General features: G+C 37.3%; 1 long non-coding RNA gene across 1 annotated transcript in view; it reads right to left on the reverse strand.

The window, feature by feature from the left end:
• Window positions 1–6,118, reverse strand: part of LOC145978705 (uncharacterized) — a 30,972-nt gene extending 24,854 nt beyond the window's left edge. Inside the window, exon 1 of the long non-coding RNA XR_014440742.1 lies at window positions 6,060–6,118. This is a non-coding gene — a long non-coding RNA (uncharacterized LOC145978705). The remainder of the gene's footprint in view (window positions 1–6,059) is intronic.
• Between the last annotated feature and the right edge of the window lie 6,575 nt (window positions 6,119–12,693).

Genomic DNA, 12,693 nt, shown 5'->3' on the forward strand with positions numbered 1-12,693 from the left:
AAGCTAAATGGAGGTTTGGTTTGCCCTGGAAGAAAAGATACACCGTTACTTATGTGGGATATTCAATTTAAAGGTATGTTATGAGCAACAGAATACACATCTTACAAATATTGTGAGCGAATGAAGTAAGGTATATCTTGAGCAGTCTTTTAATGCAAATCTAGCACTAAACACTCATATATTTTTCAAATATCTAGGTGCCTAGGTGAAATAAATATGATTTTTTTTTAATCCCCCGTTGGTGTACCGTGTTTCAGAGTAACACAGTTGGTATGCATGTGAGCGTGGCGCTCACATACTAATTACATGTCTATTGTCATTTTTCAAATATTGTTTTATTTATCACATTAAAAATAGTTTATAAATATATATTTATCTTATTTACATAATAACAAAATGATATTCTTTTATTGCAATATTACTGATTACCTAATGCGAGACAATTTATCATGAAAAAAAAAAACAATTTTTATAATTTTATTTGGAATTTTCTTTTTATGTTAACTAATTTGCGCAACATTAGTAATAATTTCAATAACTTATTATATGTTGACGAGAGAGAAGTAAATTCTACTTCGTGGTTTTACCCCACCCAATATATTGAGGGGAAAAGAACACAAAAATAGGCTCATCTTCACAAGTAGTTGTGCTGTCTAGTATGTTTGTGTTTGTCTTGTGTAGTAGTTGTGGTGTGTAGTTTGTTTGTTTATATTGTGTAGTAGTTGTGGTGTGTTTGTGTTTATATTGTGTTATAGTTGTGATGGGTTTGTGTGTGTCTTGTGTAGTAGTTGTGCTGTCTAATGTGTTTGTGTTGGTCTTGTGTAGTAATTGTGCTGTCTAATGTGTTTGTGTTTGTCTTGTGTAGTAGTTCCTCCATTCATATTGGGGGTTAGGCGTAGAGCTGACAACTCTGCACTGTAAAAAAATGTCAAGAAACAGCAATATAAGGCCATGGATGTTCCCAAGGTAAAATATTCCGGAGGTAAAATAGTCTCCCGTTCGGATCTCCGGGTGGGGACTACTTTGGGAGGTCCCTGGACTAAGGATAAGATCTACGTTAGGAATAAGGATATTAAATGAGGCACCTGGAATTTTCTGAGCCTTTACCGGCCTGGGGCATTTCAGTGTACAGTTAATGAGATAGTGAAGTATAAATTAGATGTAGTAGCTGTCCAGGAAGTTAGGTGGCCAGGAGAAGGGAATTGTAAAACTAAAAATTATACTTTTTTTATGGTGGTACTGAAAATCATAATTTTGGAACAGGCTTTTTCATAAATAATAGAATTATCTCGGCTCTTAAAACAGTAGAATTTGTTAATGATAGGATATCATATGCAGTTTTACAGGGTAGGTGGTGTAAAATTATTTTAATAAACATACATGCACCAACGGAAGATAAAGATGATAATACTAAAGATGATTTTTATACAGAGTTAGAACAGGTCTTTGATAAATTTTCTCAGTATGATATGAAAATTCTGTTAGGTGACTGTAATGCACAGATTGGCAAAGAAGAGACATTTAAACCCACGATTGGTAAAGAAAGTCTTCATGAATTAAGTAATGATAATGGTATAAGATTGATTATTTTTGCAACCTCAAAGAATTGAATTGTGAAAAGTACCACTTTTAAACATAAAGATATCCATAAATATACCTGGTCTTCTCCAGATGGTAAAACTCAAAATCAGATAGATCATATTCTCATTAATAACAGAAGACATACTAGTATAATTGACGTTCGTACACATAGAACTGCTGATTGTGCCAGTGACCATTATTTAGTAATTGCTAAATTAAGAGAAAGACTCTCAGTGATAAATCATAAGCAACAAAATCTAAAAGTTCTAAAATTTGATACAGGAAAGTTTACTGATGAAAGAATTAAGAAAGATTACCAAATTAAACTGTCAAATAGATTTGATGTTTTGGAGGATTTAAATGATGATGAAAATATAAATGAAACAGACGTAAATAAGAATTGGGAGCACATACATAATGCAATAGAATCAGCAGCTAAAGAAAGTATAGGATACCATAAACCAAGATAAAGTAAGCCATGGTTTCATAATGAATGTCATAATCTAATAGAAATAAGAAATCAGGCTAGACTTAGGTGGTTAAATAACTCTGATGATACAAATCTAAACAATTATAATAGAATAAAGCGAGAAGTTAACCGCACGTTTAGAAGTAAAAAAAGAGATTACTTGAAAAGCAAAATTAACGAAATTGAAACAAACAGCAAAAATAAAAATATCAGAGATTTATATAAAGGTGTAAATGAGTTTAGAAAGAGGTGGCAACCTAAAGTAAACTTGATAAAAGATAAAGACGGTGATTTTCTAGCTGACCTAAGCGATATTCTAAATAGATGGAAGAACTACTTTAAAGACCTTTTAAATGTCCATGTAGGAGATAAATCAGAAGTACACACAGCAGAACCTTTAGTTCCAGAACCTAACTTGACTGAAGTTAAAGATGCTATTAAAAGACTAAAGAATAACAAAGCACCTGGCATTGATTTAATACCAGCTGAGTTAATTAAATATGGTGGAAATTCATTAATATGTCAAATTCATAAATTAATTTGTTTAATATGGAATAAAGAAGAAATCCCTCAACAGTGGAAAGAATCCATAATTGTTCCTGTGTTTAAAAAAGATGATAAAATGAACTGCAATAATTACCGTGGAATTTCTCTACTCTCAACAACATACGAAATATTATCTAACATTCTTTTAACAAGACTAACCCCATATGCTAATGAAATTATAGGTGATTATCAATGTGGATTTAAACGTAACAGATCAACTACAGATCAAATTTTTCACATCAGACAGACACTTGAAAAAAAAGTGGGAATATAATCAAAATGTCCATCAGCTATTCATTGATTTCAAAAAAGCATATGATTCAGTCAAACGAGATAAACTATATAATATATTAGTAGAGTTTGGAATACCTAAGAAGCTTGTTAGTATGATAAAAGTATGCACCAGTGAAACAGAAAGTAAAATTAGTGTGGGTATTAATATGTCTGACAAATTTACAATTCATGATGGGTTAAAACAAGGAGATGCATTATCTCCATTGCTCTTTAATTTTGCCTTAGAATATGCTGTTAGGAAGGTAAAAGAAACTAAAGAAGGACTAAAATTAAATGGTGTGACTCAGTTGTTAGCATATGCAGATGATGTAGACTTACTGGGGGATGATGTGAATACAATTAAGAATAATGCTAAAAAATATTTTTCAAAACTGCTAAAGAGATAGGTTTGGAAGTTAACAAAGTAAAAACTAAATATATGCTTACAGGCTGAAACCAAGTGTTAGGTATTAATCAAAATCTAATTATTGATAACAACTCGTTTGAACCAGTTTCCAAATTCAAATACTTAGGAGTAATATTAACAAATGAAAATTATATTAAAGAGGAAATAAAAAGTAGGATTAATTCAGGACATGCATGTTTCTTCTCTCTTCATAAACTTTTGTCTTCTCGTTTAATATCTAAGGAACTAAAAGTTAAAATATACAAAACAGTAATTTTGCCTGTAGTATTATATGGATGTGAAACTTGGTCCCTTACATTGAAAGAGGAACATAAATTGAGAGTATTTGAAAATAAGATCCTTAGGAAAATCTTTGGACCTAAAAGGGATGAGGAGACAGGTGAGTGGAGAAGGTTGCATAATTTAGAAGTTCATAATTTGTATTCATGTCCAGATCTTATTAGAATCATTAAATCAAGAAGACTTAGGTGGGCAGGCCATGTGGCACGAATGGGAGAGGAAAGAGGAGTTTACGGGATTCTTGTTGGGAAACCTGATGGTAAGAGACCTGTAGGAAGGCCAAGACGAAGATGGAGGGACAACGTTTAGATGGACCTAAGGGAAATCGGTAGGGATGGAAAAGAGTATATAGAACTTGCTCAAGATAGGGAAACATGGAAGGCCTCTGTTGCTGCAGCCATGAACCTTCGGGTTTAAGAAGGCTAGGGAGTTAGTCACAAGGAGTTTCATCCGTGTTGCTATTATTCTCTCATTTCAATAACTCCTCAACAACATTATCATCTGTGCCCTGAGAATCAAACACCCTGCACAGTCTTCTCTTTTTGTCATCACTCGGTTCAGCAAGCAATGCTCTGAACTTCCGTTGTTCATTCGTCATGGAAGTCAGGTTTCAAAACTTATTTAGCCAGAAATAATGACAGTAATAAGTGAATGAAGTCAAAAAGAATAATTGCCGAAGAATCAAAACAGGAAACACTGATACAAAATAAATTTAGTGGACACAGAAATAAAATATGCATGAAAAAAATAGTTTCGAGGTTGGTATATGTGTGAGAGCGGTGCTTTTAATTCTAAGTTAACAAAATCTCGTATTCGTATCCACTATTAGTTATGTGAAACGTGCGGGTAATTATTTATACAGTACATGGGCAAATACTGCGTTGTGGGTTCAGAAGTTCGAAGTACTGAGAAATGTTGGAGAAAGGAGAACGACCAAACACAAGCCTTTTCTATCTCACAAGTGGCAAAAGTGAAATTATGTCCATATATTGATTGAGAGAGAGAGAGAGAGAGAGAGAGAGAGAGAGAGAGAGAGAGAGAGAGAGAGAGAGAGAAACACACCATATCCCAGCTGGGTATTTACAATTTCATTTTGTGTGATTTGATAAATACGGATACGAGATGTTAAATTAAAGGACTTAAATAGTGGACTGTCATTTTTTTTTAACTACTAGTTTAGTTTAGTCTCTTAGTTGCACCTGTGGTGTAGTGGTATCATGCGCGACATGTGTGAAAGGGCTCGTAAGATCGATCCACAACCACAGCGGATAATATTTCAGAAGGCCAGAAGCATTTTACGAAATATTTCTTCAGATTCATGGATATAACGTTGATTTCTTCCAATACATGGAAACCTTAAATTCCAGACAGCTATCTAAATTGAAGCAGACCTTCTGATACCACGTGACAGGTGTAAAAACCACATATCAGTTTTTTTTACGATTTCCAGACGTGTCCGCGGCATGTTAACAACAGATTCGTGATTAGAAGGCCAAATTTAGTTAGTATACCAAATATTAACGAAATTAGTGACATTCTCTATATCCTACATTCGCTCCAAAACTAAATGCGGACTGACTGCTAAAAAAGTATATGTAACCACCTCCTCTTGAAAATCCTGAACACGCCACTTGGTAGTGGTTTAACCACATATCCCCCAAAATTTCCTCAACACCTTCCTAAAATTCTTAACAAAGGTCCAATTTGTGATCATATTGGTTCTACATTTACCTTTGCTTTTCAGATGATAAAACACATGACGTATACCGCATATCACATACTTTATCATCAACGAGCCAAAATTGTGTCTGCCTATGACGAGAAAAAAAATTATGCCAGAACACGCATATTACGTTGAACTTGCCAACAAGATGACTTCCAATCGCAATGCACTTTTTTCTCTTGACTTGCAAGTGTGATTTAAAATCTTAACTGGCATTTTTTCTGGTTCTGCTGGCTTTGAGATCCAATCAAATCTGTGCTTTCTGGTGTTCTTCGTCAAATGCACCGCAGCACCAACGAAATCAACCCAAATTACATATTCAGACTGATATGAATACAACTATTACTGACAACTGTTAGGCATGAACATGTCAAAATTACGTGTAAAACAACATTGGTCAATGCAGAATATCAACTACAGAAAGCAAAGCGTACCTTCAACAAATTACACGGTCTTGGAGATAACTAGGAATAAATTAACAGTCAATAGGACACAGGTAGGCTCTAATTCAAATCAAAACTTTTTAAAATTCGATAGCCACGTAGTGAAGAATAATATCCCTCCCCCCTCCATGTTATCGCGTACGCTACGCAACGTAGGTTTAAAGGGGAAATCAAAATTACTAAAAGTTACAGTGCATTGGAAGTCATCGAAATTTCCTTGTTCTCCGTACGTTAACAAGTCCAGAACACTTGCATCTTTAATAAACATAGAAAAAGAATGGGCGAACATGCAAAAATATACACATGTTAGATACTTACATTTCTCACTCCATTCTGGCGTTCACGTGGATTGAGCGCATCAGCTGTGTCTCTCGCTGTTCATAGCAGGCAGAGGGCGTGGCACGTCAACTACGCCGGGTCTAAGTTATTGCACAACACTTTAGCAACCTTGTGTTCTGATGTCAAGGGAGAATGCTATTAATTTAAGACTAAATGCCTAAGTTGTTAGGTTAGGCTAGCTAAGTTAAGTTCTCTTAGCATAAATAAAAAAAATCAATGTATTTATTTTATGCTAATAGAACCAAAGCTAGCAACATATACATAAGCATTCCTCATCTGACGTCAGAACGAAAGGTTGCTCAAGTCTTGTGCGATAAGGGAGACACCTACAGCCGAGTGCTGGGCTTGCAGCAGCGCCATCTGCCACAAATCTCCCACACAACCTCTTATTTCTACAGATTGATGACGTTTTGTTCTTTGCTTGCTTGCAAACTGGCGAGATTACTACATAGAACGATGGGTTGAAAATGAACCTTTGTTTCGCTGTTTAATAAGAAAAAAGGGTAAAACTTTAGTATCCGCCAAACGGGATCCCGGCTTCGATCCTCGGCAGAGGTACACTTCATAAATTCTTATTTGCCCATCCCGGGGAAAAAATCAGTCCAAAAATTGTAACTATCGCAACATAGCACTTTAGAGTATAATTTCAGACAGGTTCTCCTACGAAATGAATGTAATCATAGTCTCCTGGGTTCAATTCTCGATGGAGACACACAGTGGTTCTGATTCCACTTTAAATTGTAGGTCCAGTTTCGATTAACCTATCTGTGCATAAAGTGGGCATAACTAAATCCCACATTATGAAATGAAATAAAAAGCGGTCGTGAAACATTTACACTCTCGTAATGGATTCCCGCAGAATTTCCTCCGGAGAGGGACAAGATAGTTCTAAATTCCAGGACGTACAGTGGGGGAATTCGCCCACCAACGAACCATGTCCTGAAATTCCCCCAACCAAACTTTTTCCAGGGAGGAGAGTTTTTGTTCTACCAACAAACATAAACAATGGACATTTCCACTTTGACATGAAAAACGTTTTAAATCCATTCATTTTACAGATAATGACACAAACATGAGATGTGTAAAATATCTCGGCGATATTTGTTTCAGTTCTTGCGAAACACGCCTTCAAACACCGCTGAAATTCACCTACTACGTCACGGATTTGAAAACGTCCTCTCCACAGACAGGAGGTCCTCTGACGTCATCACTTAGAAATGCGTGCAGGCATGTCTCGTCCCGTCAACTTAGCATGAGCCGCGGAATCAACAGCAAAGTCACTTGTTACTGTGTAAAACAAGTATCTTACAATTTCCAGTGCAAAAATCTGTGCTCCATTTCTTGGAGATGAATTATGTTCTAGCAGTATAGTAGTATTTACTATAATTCAGCCACTCGGTAGAGGGTTTTCCCATTAGGGTCACAAAAGAAAACCTTGTAACAGTCAATGGATGAACACGTGAACAGCCTTGTTCATTGCGAATACATAGGTTAGTTCTGACTGGCAAGAACTTAATGTTATAGGAATGCCTTTTCTGGAATTACAATTATTTTCGTCATAATATTTTCTTCACAAATTTTAAGATAATACTTTTAGAACACATTGGTTTACACGCCAATTTCTGCAATATAAGAGGTGATACGGTATAAAAAGGTACGGTGAGTTTTTAAGTTTCCTGCAGGAAATGAAAGTTTTCTTCAGTTAATATATATATTGCAAATTTTTGTATTTAGCCTACTTTTACGTCGCTTTTCCGTTGACTTTGTTTAACCGCAACGATGAGAACGCATGGTTAATTTATTATGTGTCATCTCTAACATCACATTTCTTCCCACTTTTGACTAATCGCTACAATGAAGATGAATAACTACAAGCAGTATTCGAAGTCGGGGTACAGGAGTACCCCCCCCCACACACACACACACACTACCACCAACTGCACAATCTAAGTATCACCCAACCTGCCACGATAAGAGACGAACTTTTTCTTCTGTCCCATCTCATTTCGAAAAGATTCACTTGTCCCATCTCCTTTTATGAGACGAGACGGAACATGCCTCGTCTCGTGAGCAACACTAACATTAACAATAGAAGCATCCCCCTAGCTGTCCCCAAAGTCTCGAGCAAACATCCTCCCATGTAACAATTTCCAGTTCAATGAAATGTCACTCACAAGGAAACAGTCATGCCCAGGTCGAGTCAAACCTGGAACATACCACTTCCTCAGATAAATCATGAATTATATGTATAATAATAACAACGCCAGTTCATTACTTGTAATTCTGAATCTGCAGTTTGGTTTGCATATATAAGCAGGATAATATTTAGTTTTCGAGGGCTGTACCGTCGAAACGAGGAGTCAAAAAATATATATATTATGAAAGTTTTTATTTGTATTTATAATAATGATAAGCTTTTGCATACGTTGTTAATTCTATATTTTTCTAGACTTGAGACGAGAACGAGAATTGCCCTCCCAAACCGAGACGGATGTTTATAAATTGAGACGAGCCTGTCAATGAGACATTTACAAATAAACACGAGACAGACATTTACAACTCTCAACGAGAACGAGACCAAGGCTGCCATGTCTCGTCTCGATAGGATCCTTAGTGGTGAAGTTGTGAACCAACCAATTAATGCGTTCGGGGTAACGAGATGAGGCGGCTTTTTTCGCAGTACAAAATTCAAAATAATTATATCGTACCATTTCAGTATGGGATATTGTTATACACATGGGCGTATATATAGTTCACGGGGTGGAGGGATGGATCAACTTTTGGTATGATTAGGGTTGATTTATTTCGTAAGTGAAAATCCAGGACACTGCTGGCCGGAAGCTTGTTGGGGAGCAGGGGGGGAAGGGGTGCTGGACCCGACAAAGTTGTGTGTGTGTAGTCACACTACTTATTAGTATTGATACTTTTCTGTTCATCTTGTGTCACTACGTTTTTAGAACCAAATTTCTTTAATATGATTCGAGGGAGAAAAAAGAACTGATTTGACAGTCTCAATGTAGTTTCTTATCGCAGAAATTCCGAAACTATCAGGAAATAGCAGATATTGGTCTGCAGTCCCATCTGGTGTGTGGAATTACGAAATTTCCTTCCCATCCGTATCCCGTCCTATGCGTCTCTAATTTAAGATAATGAAATAAGTCCGAAGGAATTTTTTGTGAACAAGCGGATAGAACAAGGAAACTGGTAATTTTAGTGTACCAAAAAAAAAAGGAGGGTCGGACCCGTTGAATCCCCCTTAAATACGTCCATGGTTATACATATTATTTCCTTGTAATAATTATACATAAACTAAGTATAGATATGTACTGTGCAACTAATGTAATCTTCTCAGTGTATTTTCTCTTATCTGCACAAAAATATTTGATCATAATTTGCGCAACAGAAATGGAACACACTGTAATTGCTTTATGGAAAAGAAAGTTAAATAGGCTTTATAAATAAAGTGAAAATTCCTATTTTGCACTTCATAGGTTACGGTAAATATCGATAAATATAAGTTTAAAAAATATTTTTGAGTGTCTGGTCAGCAACCAATTTTATAAGCAATATTTTTCGCATGGCCAGAGAACACACACGAAGCTGAACCCTTTCATTTATCTTGCACGTGAGCAGCACGGATATTTCATAGAAGAATGATCATTACAAAGCATAGCTTTCCTTTCTCCTATCGCCCCTTCTTCCATTATTTAAATCGGTACAGATTTGTAAAACTGCTGCACGTGTTCGCTCACCGTGGGACCCATCCAGAACTGGACGCTCGAAGCAGACGACAAACGAGCTCTCCCTAAGGAGTGACGTAGTAACATGGTGGCGGCGTGTTTTCAGCGCAACGCTAGCCTCGCAACTTTGGAAGTCTCGTTTCTGCCTTAAACTGGACGCAGAGAAACGCGAGAACTTGCAGGGGTCATTTTTCCAGGATGTAGTTTTTAAAACTGTTGTAAAAAAAATTGAGTGGAAATATCCATTAATTTGGGAGTCGATTTTACTTCAGAGGCATAATATCGAAAACATACACAATGATCGGACCACAGAGAGCCTTATCTCTAAGGAAACTGAACCCAGAACACAGAAATTAGTCCAACTTGTTATTTCTTCTCCATTTTCATCACCTTTCGCCAGCTACCGCAAATTATATAAACATATTAATAAAACACGTAATAACATTTAAATGTGAATTTTATACAGGAAACTATTATTTCTTAATGTCTCTTAATTTTTGCTTCCCCCCCTTAGTCACGCAAATAATTTTTCATTGATTGATTTGCTTTATTTTACTTCGCTTTTGGTGCCACTTTTGGCTAATTTGGGAAGATGGGGATGAGTGATGATATGAAATTGATGAATGGACACTCACACACAACTATGCCCATGCCGGGATTCGAACCCGGAACCCCTGGAAATAATTGTTCATGTTCATAGAATTAGTAGTATATTAAAATCTTCAATTTGCAATGTGAGTATGTGTGTGTTCCCCTTCCCTCCACCATCAATCTGCACTCTGGGAGTAAGCAAAGTAATTTTTTCAGGGGGAGGGGAAACAATGATGCGTAATTTCCCTCATAATAGTGTCTCAGTCCGTCAAAAGTCACTACTTCAGTTTATACTTACCATGTTTCAGCAACGCCACAAATTACTGGCTGAAATGAAATGACGTGTATATAGTTATGTCAAATGTATAGTTATACTTTTAGGTTGACATTGATTTTTCAGGGGGGCGGATTTATTTTTTCAGAGAGAGGCAAGGATGGTAATTTTTTATCCAGGGGGGCAAACGAGACATATTTCTCCCATAATAGTACAGCCCCCTGAAAAAAAAAAACACTTATTAAGATTGAAGTTATCATGTTCTTGCAACACCCTTCTAATAATTAACATAAATTACTAAAATGAAACATATGTGTGTTATATATAAGTTTAAGGTAACATTTATTTTCCATGGGAGGACCCGTGACCCCTGTTCCAGATGCCCATGTTGGGCGTAACCTACTAACCGGAAGTCTATGATTCTTTTATATTCTATGAAGCTGGAAACTACACACCAGTATTATAAAATCAAATAGAAATCGAAAGAGAATTAAGAATCTTGGTTCGTGTGTTCGAAGTAGAAATTCCTAGCTTAGTAGGCGGTGATTGGTAGTACATATTTTCCACGAACCGTGGCGTAAGAGGGTTGAAAACACGGACAGGTGGAGATTTTCATTTCACAAGTATCAACCTCATGATCGGTAATATTGATGAACAGTTGTCGAAACGCTCTCACAAAATACTTTCCACTTCAAGCGCTGGCTGACACTTGTTTTCCTTGGAGCGAATTGCTCACATCAATTACTTACAGCCTGGTCAAGAGTTCGACTGTGAAATTCAAGGTCGTAGATTCAATGCAGTTTCTTGGCAAGACTTTTTTTTTTTTTTACCTTCTGAAGGCAAACGGACTTGGACGAAATGCTTGTCTACACTTCTAGGAAATTTCCGTTGATAGTCTGCAGACTAGGGTTTCGACATTTCGGGAATAAATCTAGAATTACAGTAAGGTTGTTTGCTTTATATCCGACCATTTTTGACGGGTACTCACTCACCTTAAGAGATAGGCTTAACGCGCCGCCACCACCGATCATGTTCTATTGGACCCCCAGCATTATGGACTATCGCCCGGCATCGCAGTTTCCATTGCAGCAAGCTCCGGCGCAGGACAGGCATGGGAATTCTGTCCCACTCCTCCCTGCAAGCTTTCCATAGACCATCCAGGGTGCGCGGGGGGTGATGTTGAAGACGTCGTTTCAACAGTCCAAATGCGCAAAAATTCATTGGACTGGCATCTGAGCTTTTCACAGGAATGTCTTCAAACGGAATAACACGAATTCCTAATTCCTCTTGCCATTTCCTGATAAAAACGTAGTGATGTTCTGGCGGTATGACTCGAAGCCTTGTCCATATGGATCATCACCTGGTTCGCGTCCATTCCATACAATTGTGGGATGTCTCTACGATAGATAGGTGTCAGAATGGAGTCTTGGAAGTATCTGGCATTCACCTTCACGTTTATGTCCACCTTGCGTATCATCAACTTACCCTCATATCCGAATCCCGTCGCAACCATAAAGCCACGAGGGAAACTTCCCTGCACTGACGAACAAAGTTGCTGCGCCCCTTGCCGTCAATGTCGCGGTATGTGACACTTCGCTTGCAGCCCTTCTCCTGGTGGTTTTCGTGGGTGAATGTTTCGCAAGGAGAGCCTGTTGTGTGTAACGCGCCATAATAGCTTTCGCAGTAGTCTCCCCGAGTGTTAACCCATTCTCCCGACATTTTTTCACAATGCGTACGTATGAAAACTTAGCATGGAAAAGGGCATTACGTAACCCTTCCAATACCGGTTGATTTTCGGCGCCATTTGATAACATTCACTACCAACACTCACGCACCTACAAGGCCAGACACAACACTACTCCCGCCAGCAGACCCATAGTTCCAGCATGATACGCCAGGTGGCAGCACCGAATCGAAAATGGTCGGATATAAAGCGAACAACCTCTGTATACTAGACAATGAGATGGCACTTGGAAGTAGCTTAAATTCTTCTCAGGTGGGTAATTTC

Source organism: Lepisma saccharinum, chromosome 25 (assembly GCF_977018435.1).
Source record: "Lepisma saccharinum chromosome 25, izLepSacc3.1, whole genome shotgun sequence".
Taxonomy (NCBI): domain Eukaryota; kingdom Metazoa; phylum Arthropoda; class Insecta; order Zygentoma; family Lepismatidae; genus Lepisma; species Lepisma saccharinum.